General features: G+C 33.7%; 1 non-coding gene across 1 annotated transcript; it reads left to right on the top strand.

Annotated features, from left to right (window-relative positions):
• Positions 1 to 915: 915 nt before the first annotated feature.
• On the top strand, positions 916 to 987 carry Trnaa-cgc. The gene has a single exon. It is a non-coding gene; the product is annotated as a tRNA-Ala (tRNA).
• Positions 988 to 18,006: the final 17,019 nt, after the last annotated feature.

An 18,006-nucleotide genomic window follows, 5' to 3' on the forward strand; every position in this document is an offset into this window, starting at 1 on the left:
GGGTCGACTCAAACTAGTCGGGCAATCCCGATAAATACACGTGAGTAAATAGATACATACGCATACTTCGGTATAATCATCCTCATGAAATTTACCATAAAAATATTCGGTACCTATATTTCAACTCTAATGCATCGTGTTTGAAAATATGTTCTAGTTGAAATGAATTATTCGTATGAAAGGTACCACAAAACACTCGGCGGATATAATTTGATCGATTGTATGTTGATTAATCCTAGTATCAATATTGACACTAGCTTTCGCCAGCTGCTCGCAGCGCTATAAATCGATAATAATCCCACGGAAAAATTAAATCGGGATAAAAATGATATGCGATAAAAAACTACCATTTGGGATAATCGAATTTTAAATATCGATTTTGTAACCAATAAATTATTTTATTCAACAAATGATAGAAGTTCCAATTTATTTTCATTTTATTTTATTTCGATTTTTGATGTACATGTTTAAAAGCGAAACAGATAATTATCTTACTTAAAAGAACCTCCTATATCAAAACCTCCATAAGACGTGCAGGAGAAATGAACAAATTCAATTTCTTCGTCAGTTGGGACTTGGCTACTTGGACGGACAAAATACATCTAACTTCCAACACGGCTAGAACAATTAATATAAAATAATAAAAAATCGAAGATAAGCAACGCTGTAACGAGCATAAATTGAATTGCTCCTCAAGAGATTTGTTTTTCTTTAACCTTTTTGTACGAAACTCTGTGAAGCGAGTCCGACTTGCACTTGACAAGAAATAAATACAGCCTATCGACGTCCCCTGCTGGACGAAACCCTCTTCCAAGGTAAGCCACAACACCTGGTCCTCCGCCTTACGCATCCAACTCGAGCAATCGTTTTTACAAGTTGTTAAAACTAGTCGTTTATTCGTCGTGCTATCGTACAGGGGGTGTAACTCAGTGGTAGAGTGTCTGCTTCGCATGCTGAAAGTCCTGGGTTCAAATCCCAGCACCTCCACATTATTTGTTACCATTTCTAGCTTTTTGTACTATGTAACGTAAAATGAATGAGTTTTAATCAATTATTTTAGTTTTATTTTGAATTTTTCACCAGTTGAATTTTCCGGTTAGTCTTTTCTGGCATAGTGAAATAACTGTGCGATTGTGCAGTCATTGAAAGTCTAGTTTTTATTTTAATATGCACAATAACTTTAATTTCAGTTACTCTGTTGTCTTTGGACTAGCAACCAAGACCTCAAACAAGCGTTTTAGGTCAAGTGGTCAACTCATTCGAATATCTATAAGTTATATGTAGGAAATTATATGTAATGGGTGAATTTCCCGGACCCAAAAATTGAGTGGCATCGATGAAATCGGTACTAAAAATCACTGTTATAATGTTCTAACAATATTTTTAGGTACATGACGTAAAAATCTATCTGTAGCACTAAATATTTTATTAATAGAATTAATAGGTTTTCCAAAAAAAAAAGTTAAACCACGTAATCTTTTATCGCCGTGTTTGTCCACACGTCACCTTGATGTATTAAATACATCATTGATCAAAAATGTATCGTTATTTATATTAAAACTTAGTTTTATTTGATTTGTGAATAGTTAAAGTATTGTCTAGGAAAACATTTATTCAAATATTTAAACAATACAACGTATGGTTAATAAAAAACCGTTTGTCCCAGAACTACCTTTCATCGCCATGTCCTAAACATATTTGAGAATATTGCATATTCTAACGTTTTGCGTCGCTCCCGTTGTGCGTTAAATGTTGCATGTAAGTAGCCTCAAAAGGTTCGACAAGGAACGACGTGTGTACGTGCCTGCGTTTTCGAGCTATAATTAAAAGTTTTTTTTGTTTTTTTTTTCGATTTTTTTGGTACTGGACATTTTTTCTTTCATCGCCGTGGATAGGTCTAACTTCTATTTCAATAAATTTTTAATCTCGATGGAGCATTCAATTCAATGCCATTTATATTTAGTTTATTTGTAAAGTGTTCATTACTGTGAATTATTACTAGTTTTTTAGTAAATTGAATTATATCTCTTGATTTTCATCGCCGTGCTTTCATTGTCGTGGTTTCCGTGGACAAAATTTGCTATGGTAATCAAAAAAAATACACGGGAATGAAAAAAACATCATCGCCGTGCCTTGTAAAACAGTTTCCTCTCATTGCCGTGGCCACGTGTTTCGTTTCCGTGACTTATGTTTTCATCGCCACTTGACTGGAAAGGGATGTATCTATTTATAGTTATATTTTAATAATAATACTATGTGTAACTGGATTTTTACATGTTATATTCTATTATTATTGCGTATAAATTAATAGTATTTATTTTTGTTTCAATTATTAACTCTATCATTTAAATATTCTTGTACACTATAATAAAAATTTCATTGCCATGGACGCATGTTTCATTGCCGTGCATGCATGTTTCATCCTCGTGGCACGGAATTTTCAATCTTGTATATCTCGTTAGTTTTTAAGCTATCTGCTAGATATTAAGCAAAACTGAATATCTGATCAAAAACTTGAGTAAACACTATTTTATCTTATTCTAAAGTTGAAGAATAAAAAATCCACGGAAACTAAGATTTTATTGGACCTGTTGAAATTCACCCTAATACTTTAATCTAAAATCTAGCTGATATAAATTAAGCATTCAAAATTATGCCAGCCCTACTAAGAAGAGTGAATAAAAAACCAGTCCAGTGCGGGGGTCGGCAGAGACTGAAGGTTGCGTACAAATCGGATAATGATAACACACATTATACATTGGTTGGGTCACAAATCAATTTGCGAATAAGTTGATGACTGTGCCAATCGTTACTTAACGACCTTAATTTTTACTATTTCGTTGATTGTCCTGTGTCTGGATGTCTTTGTGCATGTGACTTGATTTTTTGTGAAACGTGTCTCCCCGCGGCAGAAGAAAAAAATCCTTACTACGGGAATCGTTCTTAAAAATATCCATACTCTATACATTAATTATAATTATTAGAGTGTATGATTAGAGCTATTTTAACGATGGGTCTAATCGGATAATACGTTACAACGCAAGACAGTCGGCACCTAGCGACGATTTTATTTTAAAACCAGGTCTTTTGGGTACGGTACAATACTTTTATACCGATTAAAGCAATTCGTGCTAAACTATTCCCTATTAAACTTTTATAGTCTGGTTTACACTACTGCCATCAGTCCAGGAGTGCGAACCGTCGTTTTTTTAATAGGGTTAAGTTACATCATCGTGCATCGGAAACAGTAAGTTTTCTTCAGAAATCCATTAACAAAATATAAAAAATTTAAAGCATTCGTAGAGAAAACATTTCACTATTTCACAGTAAATTTGGTCATGAATTCATTATTCAATTTATTTTCACGAAGCTTTAAAGCTTAATGCGTGTTACAGTTATAATCCTTAAATACGAATATTGAAAATTTATCCTTTAATTTATAATCCATTGATATTTATAGGATTAGTAATATTAAGTTCAGTGGACTACCCAGTTCAATTGATTTCCCCCTGAAGTTTGAAAGCGTTCAGCTTCACAAATTATGTTATATCATGAAACAATTGGCATTGAAATTCAATACCAATTATTTTTGTACTATTGCCGTCAAATTATTTCAGAAACAGAATCCTACTAACACGTGACCTTTATTTTGTAATATTTTCTATTAATAGTCATTTTAATCACGCATACAAGACCATGTAGATGACCATGAATCCTCGTATTTACAGTTTGAAGAACGATATATCAACCAAAACCATTATCGCCAAGAGTAATTTGATCGTGTTGAAGTATATTGCCAATCGCCGCGCTAGCTCGTACAGAAATGTTTGTTGGAATTGGAACCGAAAATATCTCCTACTAAGATCTTTGATTTCGACGAACCCTTTAAAAATTTGGAATTTCGTTTTTCGATGTTTGCAGTTTTATTCCTTTCGTATGACTAGATTTTATGATACGATAGACTTATTTGAAGTGAAGAGGTATTTTAGTTGGAGATATATCGGCCAGTATAAGCAGGCCTCAAATAAGGTGGACCGATGTTCGAGATAGCAGAAAAGTGTTGGATTCGAAAAGCCAGGGATGGTTCGTCGTGGTAATTGTTGGTGGAGGTTTCTGTTCATCATCTCAGCCCAGAATACGCTAAGCCTATTGCGGTTTCAACTTATAAGGGGTTGAGATTTTAATGATTATATTGACCTCGTTCTATTCGTTCTGACTGAAAGCGAGTGATACTAAAGTACCCGTCACGAGAAGCTATAAATTATGTAAACAAACATCTTTTACTAAGTAAACATTTTATACTGCGAGATAATAATAAATTGACCATATTCAATCGACATGAAATATAGACGGGTTATATGAAAGTAACAACCTATTTAATTTAGTCGGATCATATTTTAACGACGCAAAGCGCTATCGTTTGTGTTTCTTGGTACCGGAACGCGTCCGTCGCAGGGATTGTGAACTATCGGGACGCCATTTTGAAATAAACGCATCATTCGAGTTTCGAATGCGTACGAGTTTGTTTCATTGCTTTGCATATATCGCGGATCTGGTTGTTATTGTTAATTTTGTTATTGTTTCGTTATCACTTTTTTATTGTTGTTACTTTAATTGTTGCGTTAATTTTATTTGTTATTACGTATAATGGAGCCAGTAGCCAGTACATCTAAGGAAATAAATTCGCCACGAAAAAAACGTCAAAAGGTGCGTAATACAATTTATCTAAAATATATAATAAGTAAAAAGAAAGAGTTGTTTGTTCAAACGCGCTAATCTTTGGAAACTTAAGGTTAATATTAGAAGTAGGTTTTAAATTGTGAAGTAATTGGTTAGGTTAATTGGTATACCTGGAGATATAGCTTGAGCTTCGTGTGACAAGTGACTACCGGTGATTTTTACAGGTGACGAGCTTTACGGTTAATGAGAAAAATATGGTGATCAACGTATATAAGTACGTGAAAGAAAATTGGCCATCGAATGAATATCCCTACAAAACCGAAATAAATAAAAAAACAGCATCGATTTTGGGAATTGGCATAGCATCTGTGTATAATATATTAAAAGAATATAAATCAGAAGAGGGAATAAAATCACCTATCAAGTCTAAAGACAGGCCTAAATTTTATCAGAAAGTAGACGATTTTGATAAATCCGTAATTAGGAAAAAAATTCACAGTTTCTTTTTAAATGGCCTGGAAAAAAAATGATATACAAAATTGGCTTGTAAGTAAGAATATTTCTTACGACGACAATGAAATTAAGACTGAATTACTGCTAAAAGTAAAAAATGTTAAAGACAATTTTAAAACTTATGTAGTGGACGAGCTTGCAAAAAAATATAAGGTGGAAGTATTGAGACTCCCGCCATATCATTGTGAGCTTAATCCAATTGAGCTAATTTGGGCCAACGTAAAAGGATATGTTGCTCGCAAAAATACAAATTTTAAATTTGACGAGGTAAAACAATTATTACAAGAGGGACTGCAGCAGATTACTTCGGAAAATTGGAAGCGTTGTGTGGAGCATGTTATCAAGGAAGAAGATAATTTTTATTCCAAAATCGATGAGATGATTGATAAAACTGTAGACAGCTTCGTGATACATGTCACTGATTCTGACACAGAAATGGAAACATCTGAATCTGACGAATAATTATTCTTAAATAATATTTATGTTAATTAATATTTGTTACTTAATAATTTATTAAATCTTAAACAAATTCATTTTTTTTGTTGGTCCAAATGTTGTGAACTCCTGAACACTTGTTTACAAAATTTATAGCTTCTCATGACGGTTACTTTAGAACTATTAATTATTGAATAATCTATTGTGTGAAAATAATCTAATTTATATTGATTGAATAAAATCGAGTTTATGAGGAAGTTTTTTTTTTCCGCAGTATTTTCTCAAATGGTATAGTGTAGTAGGTGTGGTATAGGTAACAATTTCTACCCTTTATAATATCAATGTTTATTCATCGTTGGTATGGCTTCGTTTTACCTGTACTGATTATACTCCTAATAGTCATAGCGTGATGTTTGTAGTCGAGTATTTCTCGATAGATAAACTTTCCCAAAAAAAACGAGAAAAAAGAAACAGAATCGAACGTTCTTGAGAGAAAGAAGAGAGAAGAACTTTTACTCAATAATATTAGGGTAGAACAAAATCAACTATTAAAATACTTGTCCAATCGAAATTCAATAATAAATTAGTACGAAACGTTCACTAACTCATTTAATTAATCAATTATATGAGTTCGCCAATGAATGTCAATCACTACAAGTGCTATGATTATTTTCCTATTAAATGTAAGGTTTATTTTTGGTAGAGTAATTCGTGACTATTATATTATGCTATGTCGCTTCCACATTAGCGACAGTCTTGCTGGGCCCCGATTCTGCTATTTAACAATGGCCGATGAATGAATGGCAATTGGATTAAAAGTGAAATTCTTCCTATTTTCTTAAGCATTTTGCCAATACTATAATTGGAAGTTAATTATATTGACCTCGAGTATACCGTCCGTTACTGAATTTACGATTATTGTGTTGAAAAATGCAAATTGTAATTATAAGTCAAATTTCATTCATTCATCGGTCATTGTAAATAGCAGAATTGGGGCCCTGGTAGCCTGTTTTGTAATATTAATAGTAGCAAAGAATTTGCGGAAATCCTTGTCCAATTATAGGCTAAAACTACTCTTAGCCAGGTATGTTTCAGGTGTATTTGTATGGAGGATTGCAACGTATTGCCATACACCGACACAAAAACGCAGAAGACGTAGCACGGCGGTTCAGGTTTATTCAGTAAAAGTCTGACACTACCCATTTCCTCCCCCGAGGGAGTGGGTGTCCATGAGGATTTTCTCGCCTTATGAAAAAAAGCTGTGTTTCAGCTGCTTCGGATATTATACATATGGGTGATGGGGGTCTTTGGGCTCTCAGACCTTTTATTTGCCAAAATTCCCATATCTATAAATAAATAACAAAATTTTGAATGAAAATGACACATTGTTTCCATATCACTCAACCTTACAAGATTTATTGAAACCACTTCAGGTGTCATTACAAAGGTCAACACAATTTCCATTTATCTTACAACACCCATAAACTTCCTTAAAAAAAATAACACGAAGTTATCGTTTCGGAAACCAAATAAAACATTATTTTGTATTACAAGCGTGTGCAAAATTGAGATCTAGTGTTATTTTAATATGGTTCAATTCAAAATGGTAAACGTTTAACAAATTTACGCTGACGTGTCAGACGTCGTGATTATTGTTTAGAGACTTGTACTCCCTAAGGGATCAGACGTAACGGAATAAGTACCACAAAATTAAATAAAATCCCACTAGGCACAAAACGAAACGAAATATTTTTCCCATCCGTAAAATGCGGTACATTAAACAAATACGTGCAAGATTGTTTGGGAAGGTAATTCCAAAAATGTTTTCAGTCTTATTCATAAAATTAAATGGTCTTAAGTGGCCGTAAATGGCTGTTGCCCACTTATAGTCGTTTAAAAGAAACACTTAGCAGCAGGCTAATGGCTTCAGGAATTTAAACCTATTTAGAATTATCCAGTTATTTTCAGCACACAATTTTTAGATGTCGTTTTTGTATTTTAGTTTTTTCGTCATTCGGATGGATGGATATTTCACCATAAGGAGTGCGAAACATACTTCATAATACCTACATACGTACAAGCTGACTCGCTTTACAAATAACGTGATTTTTGATTCTATCGATTCTGAAACTCGACGAAATCTCTATGCCTCTACCTATGTAAAGATGATATGAAAATAGAAAAGGCCCAGTGGCACATAAATACTTATCTAACGGTCTTTAACTTACAGCTTACTGCCATACATATCATAAGCTCCAAAACTTTTAAGCCCATAATTAAAAGTCATAACTTGATATTAAAATAATTTTGTCTGTCTCAAATATTTTCACTTGGCATTCTCTCGCTAAATGAGGAGATATCAAACCTCCTTTTTTAAATAATAGAAGGATTACGGTACACGGTACAGTCGCTGATGAAACGTGTTAACTACATCAAAACTTTTAATGAAAGGACTTCATTAACATTTATACAGTTGTAATTAGCAACAGATTGTGCGGCCGAATAGGTTTAAATTAAACGGAACCTTTTTGGGAAGTGAATAGAAGGTACAAGTTACTGATACTGCATTTCAGTTTGTTTGTAAAAGTGTTGTTGTTTTAATTGTACTGGATAAAAATGAACCTTCGGTAGTGACTCCAATAGGTTAGTTGGTTAAGCGACAAGTATGTTGAGCCGTCGTAGCTTGCGACTCTTGCGAGTAGTTGTAGATGAATGCCGCAAGGTATTATCTACCAGTCAACCTTTCTCTACTAAGTTAATTCCCTGTTCGAGGTAAAATTTTTCCTTCACAATGTTCGTATCTTAATTGCAAACCTTGTAAGCTGGAATCCAGTGGTCTGATATTTGTTAATCAATGATGTTTTCGCTTTGGCTTCCTGCCCTTATGATGTAAGATGTAAGCTACTCGGACCTAATAAGTCCGACGGTGATAAAAATAAATTCTTAGCTTTCCCTTAAATGTACGTTTATACCTATTTTAAAAAGTTAATTTCTAAAATAAACAAGAAAAAAGTTAATAAAAAAACGAACAATTTACTTTAAAATCTGAAATTTATACATCTTTGCAAAATGAAAAATTAACGCTTTATAAATGAAACGACAGAAACAGTTATGCAAATTAATTTGTTATTTACTTTTCTTATCGAATGACTCATGAATATTTATTCGAATCGGTCCACTAATAAATAATATTTTTGAACTGATAAATTATCAAAAATCTCTAAATATTGACTCATTTGTTCAGTAAGTCAGCCCGATTCTTGGCTGATTGGGAATGGATGTTAATAACGTCTTAATTAAGAAGTAAACCAGTTTTCCAATTAAAGTATTTTAGTGCGGAATGGGATAGGCTGCGTTGATGCCTACTTACATTGAAAAATGGTTGAAATCATCGTGCCTTCACTGTGTCGCAGTAGCGTCAGTTACCATAAAAATGAATCGGAGAAGGGTAGATTATTTTAAATCGCACTTTTTCCTCTTTAGACAGTATCTGACAGGGGAAAAACTGGTATAACTCAAAGAAAACTCCACTTTTCTTTAAACTAAATAACTCATTTTTTAAACTGAATCTGAATCTGCGATTATATCAGTCTAATGCAGTCTAGACTTTAGACCAACACTTTTGATATTTGTTTGGTTGTAAAAGGTGAATGACGTCACCACAAAAACCTTTTTGTAAAGGTTACTAACATTCAACTTTCCTTATTGTCTGAGAACACTTCTAACCAACCAAGACCGTAAAATAATATTATAATTTACATGTTCTTAAACAAAACTTTTCATGTTAATTATCCGATTTAAAAGCTTTGGTCTTCGCAAACATTATTAGTTAGAATTTCTGTTGTTATTATGTTTAAATTAAGTTTTCATATTTTCCAACGTGTTTATACAGACTTGATTCATGCTTGATTCTTAAAAAGCACTTATTGAGTGGGAATAAATTATTTTATTTTATTCAAGAGGGCAGTAATCTAATTAGTAAAATGTTGTGTCTAATGCAATAAAAATAAATATATTTTTTTTAAAGAAATATGATTTTGGAAAATATATTTTTTTAAACAAAATTTGCGTGGTTAGAATGATAATAAATGTTGTTACACTTGTTACAGTATCTAACGCCCTTGCCAAAGTATTCTAATATTTTTGATACCAACTTTGGTCACGGGGAGTTGTCATAGATCAGGACCATTTAAATAAATAAAAGTAAATTGTAATAGGTTCTTGAAAAATCAGAAATACCGGTTGATCGATGACTTCAAGTTTTTTGTCTTAATTATCTTAAACCCAATGGATTAAATGAAGAATTCTAAAATGAATAACTCAAATAAAAACTTTTTGTTAGTAAAAAGTAATTAAAATAGTGATTTTATTAAGATTAATAAAGTTTAGTTTTTTGTATGATTTGGTTTCAATTTTTAATTTTAATTAACTTCTAAGTCAAGATTAATTTTTAAACTCGGTAGACTTACTCAAATAAAAGGTTTTTTTCTTGTAGAATTTATACCTTGTTATTCTTGGCCGAATGCAGTGTTGCCTTTGCATAGCTTTAGACCGTGAAAAACCAGAGAGAGTTGAATGCGCGTCATAAAGCCTTGCCCTCTAAAACTGAAACCAAAGAACTACACCTTGACGTGAAAGAAACGATTTGAATACTTATTTAGAAGGACTTTTGATTAGGAAAGGGGCGGAATCACATAATGTAAACATCATAAGTCTAATTTTTTCGAGGTCTGGTTAAGTAGGTCTAGCTTTTTTTATCATTTCCGGTCCAAGGCCATCTCTTTTACATCCTTTTACGTTGCTTCCAACCTTTTCCTTTACTTGACCTGTATAATTCCTTCTAGGTCTCACAGTAGTACAATACGTACGTACGTAATATTTTGACGACCTCCGTGGTCGAGTGGCGTACGCACCGGTTTCAAGGTGTCGCTAGCTCTGAGGTCCTGGGTTCGATCCCCGGTCGGATCAATATAAAAATTCACATTTCTACATTTTCCCGGATCTGAGTGTATGTGGTGCTTTCGTTGTATCTGAATTCCATAACACAAGTGCTTTAGCAACTTACTTTGGGTTCAGATTAATGTATGTGATGTTGTCCGCATTTAAAAAAAAAACAATAGTAGTGAGATTAAAAATCGTTTTAATAGCCGATTTACTTTATGTTTTTCAAAATTGTGTACTTACATCAAACTATGAATTATTCGGCAACAAACACTCAGGCAAACGACATTGAAGAAAAGCCTGGCATCCGAAATCAAATACAAAATGTTGGCAACTTGTACAACATATTTAACGTCATGTTTTGGTCGTGGAATGGTGATTGGAAACGAGACCTTATTTGATTTTACTTTGGTATCAGGTAAGTCGAAGTGTCTGTCGCTGCACCTCCTGTAACCGAGTATTATACTTATGTCCCTGGAAAATTGTGAGTTTTCTTGTAAAGCTGCCAAAATTAATTAGAAGTTGCCAAAAGACATAAGATTTGAATGATTTTGTATAATTTACAAAGACCCTTACCCTTAACTAAAAGCGTGGTGTATTAAGTGGGGTGTTAAACATGTAAGCAACATTATAGTTACCTATTCAATTGCCGCAACATTTTAGTTTTGTAAAATTAGTTTATGTTTTAGAATTTTCAAACAAAGGCTTTGAATAATACAACGTGTTACAGAACAATGTGTAACAATACAATTGGTATAATTGAACCATCTAGAATGAAGTGGACGATGCGAAAATTGCACGAAAGGTTTCAACCCTTCCTTTGTGGCCTAATCGTCATGAATTAAAGAAGGGATGATTAAATTCACAAATTGGTACTTCTGTCCCTTTTATAAAATATTTACTTTGGAAATAAATGTGTTGATATTTGCCATCTGGAGACCGAAAAATTAACACATGGAAAATTTTGTGCTTACTTTGACCCTGAAGTTCTTGTTCCTGTGTTCTTACTTTCGGATGAACCTAAAAGTTTTAAGTGATTTTAAAGTTACAGGTACGTTTCCTAGCGATTAGCTTCCATGGTTGATATTGTTGAGCCTGGGACTGAATCTGGTATTGTAGAGTTTGCTGGTCTTTCTCTTGTATGGAAAGTTGGAGCAATGACCATCACGCTAGCTTACTGCGGGTTGCCGTTATCAGGTTCCAATATTTAGGGTCTTGGTCACGATGCTTTCCTTCATCATTTGTTAATAATACCTTCAAATATTTTTGAAAGTAGAGATAAATTTGGAAAAAGTTACATTGAAACTTGCCCAGGTTCATCTCGAACTTACACCAACTGCGTACAAATCCTTACATAGAACCGCAAGGCTACCAGGTCACCATTCTTACTTAAACTAGCCTTATTTTCATATGCCTATTTTTATTACAATGTCACGTGGTAGAAGCTTCGAGGAGTTCGTACTAAGCATTCATGCTGTGCAATTATCACGACCCGACTTCGGAGACAACAATGGCATAGCATTGAATACAGCACAAAACACGTACGTTTTAATTGGCTTGTGGTTTCGCTGCCTTTAATGTTACAAAGATACATTGAAGTTATATAAATATAATAGTAACGTGTTACCAGAGATGTTTACCTACTGTTTTAAAGGAAATATAATTATTTCGTAATTTGTAATAGAAATTGTTTAAGTATTTTGATAATAATCTTACTTTTGATATTTGAGAGATATTTTAAAAGATCGGTATTTTAGACTTTATCTCATGCAATAAAACTCTCATTTTTTTTTAAACTTACACTAAATTCATGAAATTCCATATGCAAGCTACACAGTCAGTGCACATACTCGTACCTACTTCAATGATTTAGCACTGTTACCAACTTAGTTCAAAACATTCTTAAGAAACTTGAAACTTCAGGAAAATCTGTTGCGAAAAGTTCTAATAAATTGGACCTTAGGGGTTTTACGTCAAAAACTATAAAGTGATCAATTTTAACAATACAAAACTGATTCATAAGAGACTTTTAAGAAAGAAAAAAGTTCGTTAAAGTGACCAAAGACTAATTTATTAAACGATACAAGAATGGTCTACACTACAATACTCTACATTGCTGTTTGTGATAGATGGCAAGTAATGTCACAGCCACACGGGCCCGCAATGTAAGTTGCGACTTATAAACACACGACATTTCCCGTATTGTTTAAATGAACCTTAGAACTAATAATTTCCTGTAAAGAATATCGTTCCCTTTACACAAAGTGGTTAAAAGCTTCGGTAAAACGCAACTTATGTATTCATTTTTTCTTTTCCCATTTCCTTTGCCTTTTGCAACATGAATCCTGTCATACGTGTCATGGTTATAAAATAAACTCAATAAAGTGTCTCAATCTTTGAAGCTGCTGCCATGCTGCCTGCAAATAAAAAATATTTCTTGTATAAATTGACGCGTTCAAAGAGAGCTCCCGGAAATCTACTTGTACTCATACGACGCGGCTCGCTATATTTTATCATCAACTTGACTTCCATCAAATATACATATGTATGCCTTACGGTTAAAAAATTGCGCACTTGTATTAACTTTAACATAATTTATTTGATTTTTTTTTTCATTATGCGGTAATTCGCCGTTATAAATTTATGTAAAAAATGATGTACACAAAATTGTATAAAACACACATCACACGATAAGATGTACAAGAATACTGCGAATTTCTTAAGAAATGATTATCTGTAGAACTGTTATTATCACGTCAGATGATTCCATGAATTTTGAATCATGAGACTTTTCAGTATTTTCCAAATAAAACGTTTCGCCGTCAATTACGCCTCAGAGCTCTATTTGGCTGTGTCACAGTAAACCGATATTGTTTTGAACACCGCCATGAAAGGTTTCCGCGAAGCGGTAATATTGTCATGTCAGGCGACAAGAGGTTAATAAAAGTTGACGTTATGGCTTTTTAAATATACAATTTAAAGAGAATGAAGATATACCTTTGTCACACGCCGCCTGGTAGATCAATTTTCTTATAAGAATAATTTTAACTTCGAAGCAAGTTTAATACTTTTTTTGGCGACTCCCGCAGAAAGAAAGTTAATATTTTCAAGTCACGTGCACAAAAACATTCAGCTACACTCAGTAAAAGAATTCCTGGGTCACACAAATGCTTGTACTACGTCGTCGGGATAAAGCTCGTGACACAACGTGCATAGTTTGTTTGTCGTGGTGACTTATCTCCTTTAGGGTGTTTCACCAATATGACTGATAAGGGTTATTACGCATGAGTCAATGGCTCAATTATACCGTCATCTACGATACTAAATGTTACAGATATGATTTCGCAGTTCAATTTCTATTCTGGTCTGCACAGTACACAAGCCGAGGTGAATTTCCGATCCCGGGAATTTTAGTTTTCTAGCAAAAGCTAGAAAACTTGAAAGTAGTCTAATCTTTTTAGATTAGACAATCGCGTTCTTTAAATCTATACTAATATATAAAGCTGAACATTTTGTTTGTTTTACTACCTACTAATCTCAGGTACTACTGGTTCAAATTGAAAAAATCTTTTTGTGTTTAATAGACCATTCATCCAGGAAGGTTTTCAGCTATATATCATAGGCAACTAATAGGATATACAACGGAAAATGTGCCAAAACGGGGAAAAATATTCATCTTCGAGGGCTTCCGTTCAAAAATTCCTAACTTATATCTTCTAACCACGCGAACGAAGTCGGGGGCAACAGGTAGTTAGAAATAAAACGCAGTATTAATCCAAACCTAATATATTATCTGTGCAAATACAAGTACATTCTAAGAATAGCCGATGTTTGCTGTGTCATTAACTTAAGATCGGATTACTTATTGGTTTCTCAAGCGGAGTATAGTCGAGATAAATAAGAGGGGTTACGTGTAGATAAGTGAGATTGTGTTCGCTCGCATCGGTTGGGACTCGGTAACGAAGATACATCGGAGGTTTGGGGAGACATTGGATTAGTGCTCAGTGGGGATAGACCAATGGTATTGGTTTATACAAAACTATTTAACTCTTTGCTTGAAGTGTTTCAGTATGTCATGCAGTAGCACTGCATGACATACGTGAAGTAAGTGAAGTTTGATACTTTTTTAGTGTATAGCTAATTTGAAAAATAATATACTATTTTATCAGTTGAACGCGGATTTGATTTATGTTGCTGTGACATGTACCCTTTACTCAATTTTGATAATTTTGTTTTCGATAGACATGCAAATGAGTCAAGTACTATTTATAAAAATACTAATAACAGGCGTGCATTAAAACATACATAATTCCTTGCATACCATATCCCTCCATACTTCTTTGTACCTACATAGCAAATTGTCCCTAAATCATGTTTTATTAAATGATGAGGTTAACCATATTGGTTACCCCATTATAATCTCTACTCGTTATTATCACACACTAATGCCTAGCACAGTCATTAGAACACAAATCTCAGACTATTTCCAACTCAGTCCAATTACGGAATACAAGAGCTATGGAATAATATGTTAAAGGTTACAATTAGTTAGCGTAGGCATATTTAATACAGGATTTCTACAAAATACATGGTTACTAATTGCTATGCGGGCGGATAATTATGCTTTGGTCGAAAAATGTGTTTTAAATAATATTTTTTGTATCAAGTTTGTTTATATATGCTGGAATCTCGGATTTCCAATTTGGTAGAATGCTGTAACTATGCTGTGGTACACTTTGTTAGATAAAAACCACAGATAGTCACAGACCGGAGCAGAGGCGTCGCCTTACGGTAAAAACTATTTCTCAAAGTAATGTTATTGCATTATTGCAATAGGCTTCGTGAGGCAGATTCAGATTTTTTAAAGAACAGTTTTGTCATACGTATTTATCATCCGACTTGTTTCGAACATAACTGGACTCCTTAATGGACGAGCAGAAGAAACTATAATGGCCGGGTGATTCTCGCAATTTGGCGGTAGGCTTTCTAATCTGACGGTGGTGTTTGTCCGATAATAGGATATGGGCTATTTTGCTATATAATATCGGGTATCGTGCAAATATAGTCACGATGCTCATGTATTCATATTGTATTTAATAAAAACCATCACCCAAAGTTAGTCGCTACAGTTAAAGAGATTATACAAAAAATCATTTACAATACACCTATTGTTGTAACAAAATCTGCTAAAGTCAAAATTCTTGGCAGCTGCTCAAAACATCTAGAGGCTAAATCCAATATAACTTAGCTTGACTTTTGCGTCTTAAGCAAAGTTCTTACGTGCTGTGATGTTCAGATAAATAAAAACGGGAAAATATGGTACTGAAAATAGAAAGCGGCTGTTATTACATAACTTGTAAAAACAAATCCACGGCGATAAGTTTGCAATGTTTAAAAACTCACATTTTCCTACACAAAAAGGAAATGTTATTTTGACAGCTTAACAAAAAAATATAGCTTTACTTTCACCCCCACAAAAAATAACTTCAATGATTTCGATTTTATTTTCATTTTATAAGGATTTTTAATTTTTATTTATAAAGAATCGTAGACGAATTTGGGGGAGGCCTTTGCCGAGCAGTGGGACACAATGAGCTAGAGAAAAAGAAAGGTGATCATTAAACATAGTTGACAACACCACGATTAATATTATTGTTTTTAAACTGTATGTTTAATGAGTCTGTCCCAAATGGCCGCCGTGACTTAATATCAGAATTTATATTGGTCACCAAACCTATATGCCTGACAAATCCAAGTGCTTCTAGAATTTTTTGTCCTTTAATTCATGCTTGATCAAAATAGGTTATACCGTAGCAAGATAATCTACTTCTTAAAATAGAAAGGCGAGATCGTAACCGACTCGGGAAATGTTTTGAAGTAAATATTGGTATTCTAAGTGGGAAACTTATTGCAAACACTAGCTTACAACCAGATATTAAATTGAGTAAGCAAGTATTACTTTGTGAACTACCTTCATATTGAGCTTTGTGAGTCTATACTGCGACCGTATACCGCGACCGCAGTAAAACTATTTTATTCATCAAATTAAGTATTTTTGCAATACTTTAAAAAACTATTATTTTTAGGGTTCCGTACCTCAAAAGGAAAAAACGGAACCCTTATAGGATCACTTTGTTGTCCGTCTGTCCGTCCGTCCGTCTGTCAAGACCCTTTTTCTCGGGAACGCGTCCCTTGAAGCTCGCAAGGGAATCAAAACCTAAAGGGTACTTCCAGTCGACCTAGAATGTTGAAATTTGGCATGAAGCAACGTTTTATAGCACACATAAAGGAAAAATCCTTAAATTTTTAGTTACATTACAAAATATATATTTATATGACTCGATTGTCGTAATGAACGAACTTTGTAAACCTTGCAGGTTTGTAGGGAACCCTCGGTGCGCGAGTCCGACTCGCACTTGGCCGGTTTTTAATTTAAATTACAACGGCCATGGCTAAGTTACAATTGCATAAGAAAATCGATCACAGGTTAAGCTATTGTCGACAGGTTTTAAAACAGAAAATTACCAAAAAACTTTCAGCCGTAGTACTGTATCATAACTTTTTATCGTGTTGAGTATGAAAGTTCCAAAAACAAGTAACCATTTCACTTTAAGTAACTTAAATTAGTTTTTTCACAAAGACTAGTCAAGTGTCGAAAAAGGGAACTTTAAACTTTATTTCATTCGACTACGCGTGACGCATTTTTAACCGACTTCAAAAAAAGGAGGAGGTTCTCAATTGGACTGTATTTTTTTTTTATGTTTGTTACCTCGTAACTTGCCCTACAAAAAACGCAATACTGAAACTAATTTGAAGTCGTTTTTTTTTTGTGAAAATTGTTATTGTGTATTTTGTTCAATTTCCAATCGTTGTATTTCAGGATATTTTTCTATTATCCAAAAGTGAGAACAAAACCACAAAATAAATGTTTAAAAACTGCGTAACCTTGACCCACAGTTGTCAACTGAGTAATCATTCAGTTTAAACACGGCCTAAAACTTGACTTAACTAACTTCTAGTTTAATCTTATGCTAAGCAAAATTAAGTTATACAAAGTAGGTTATCAGCTACGTAAGACCAGCCTTCAACAATAACGTGGACATTTTGTGCTATATGGTAGCTTGCCTAGTAATGGAATCCCCGTAACATAATGGGGCTCGGACCACGCTCATAGTTAACGTCGTATTTTGTTTGGTAAATGACGCCGATAGCCAACGCAATATAAAGCAGCTTCGGGACAAAGGAAAGAGCTCATTTATCCAATAATGTACAGAATGACGTCATTTTTCAGAAAATTTGTTCGAGAAACGATACAATAAGTAGCATAAAGTAGGTACGCATTATAAGGAACGGTATAATATTCATACTCGTATTATTACGATAAGAGTATTTGTCCAAGTTTCCGATTCAGGAATTTCCGTTTAAAAACGGCTCAAA

Source organism: Trichoplusia ni, chromosome 19 (genome assembly GCF_003590095.1).
Source record: "Trichoplusia ni isolate ovarian cell line Hi5 chromosome 19, tn1, whole genome shotgun sequence".
In the NCBI taxonomy this organism is placed as follows: Eukaryota; Metazoa; Arthropoda; class Insecta; order Lepidoptera; family Noctuidae; genus Trichoplusia; species Trichoplusia ni.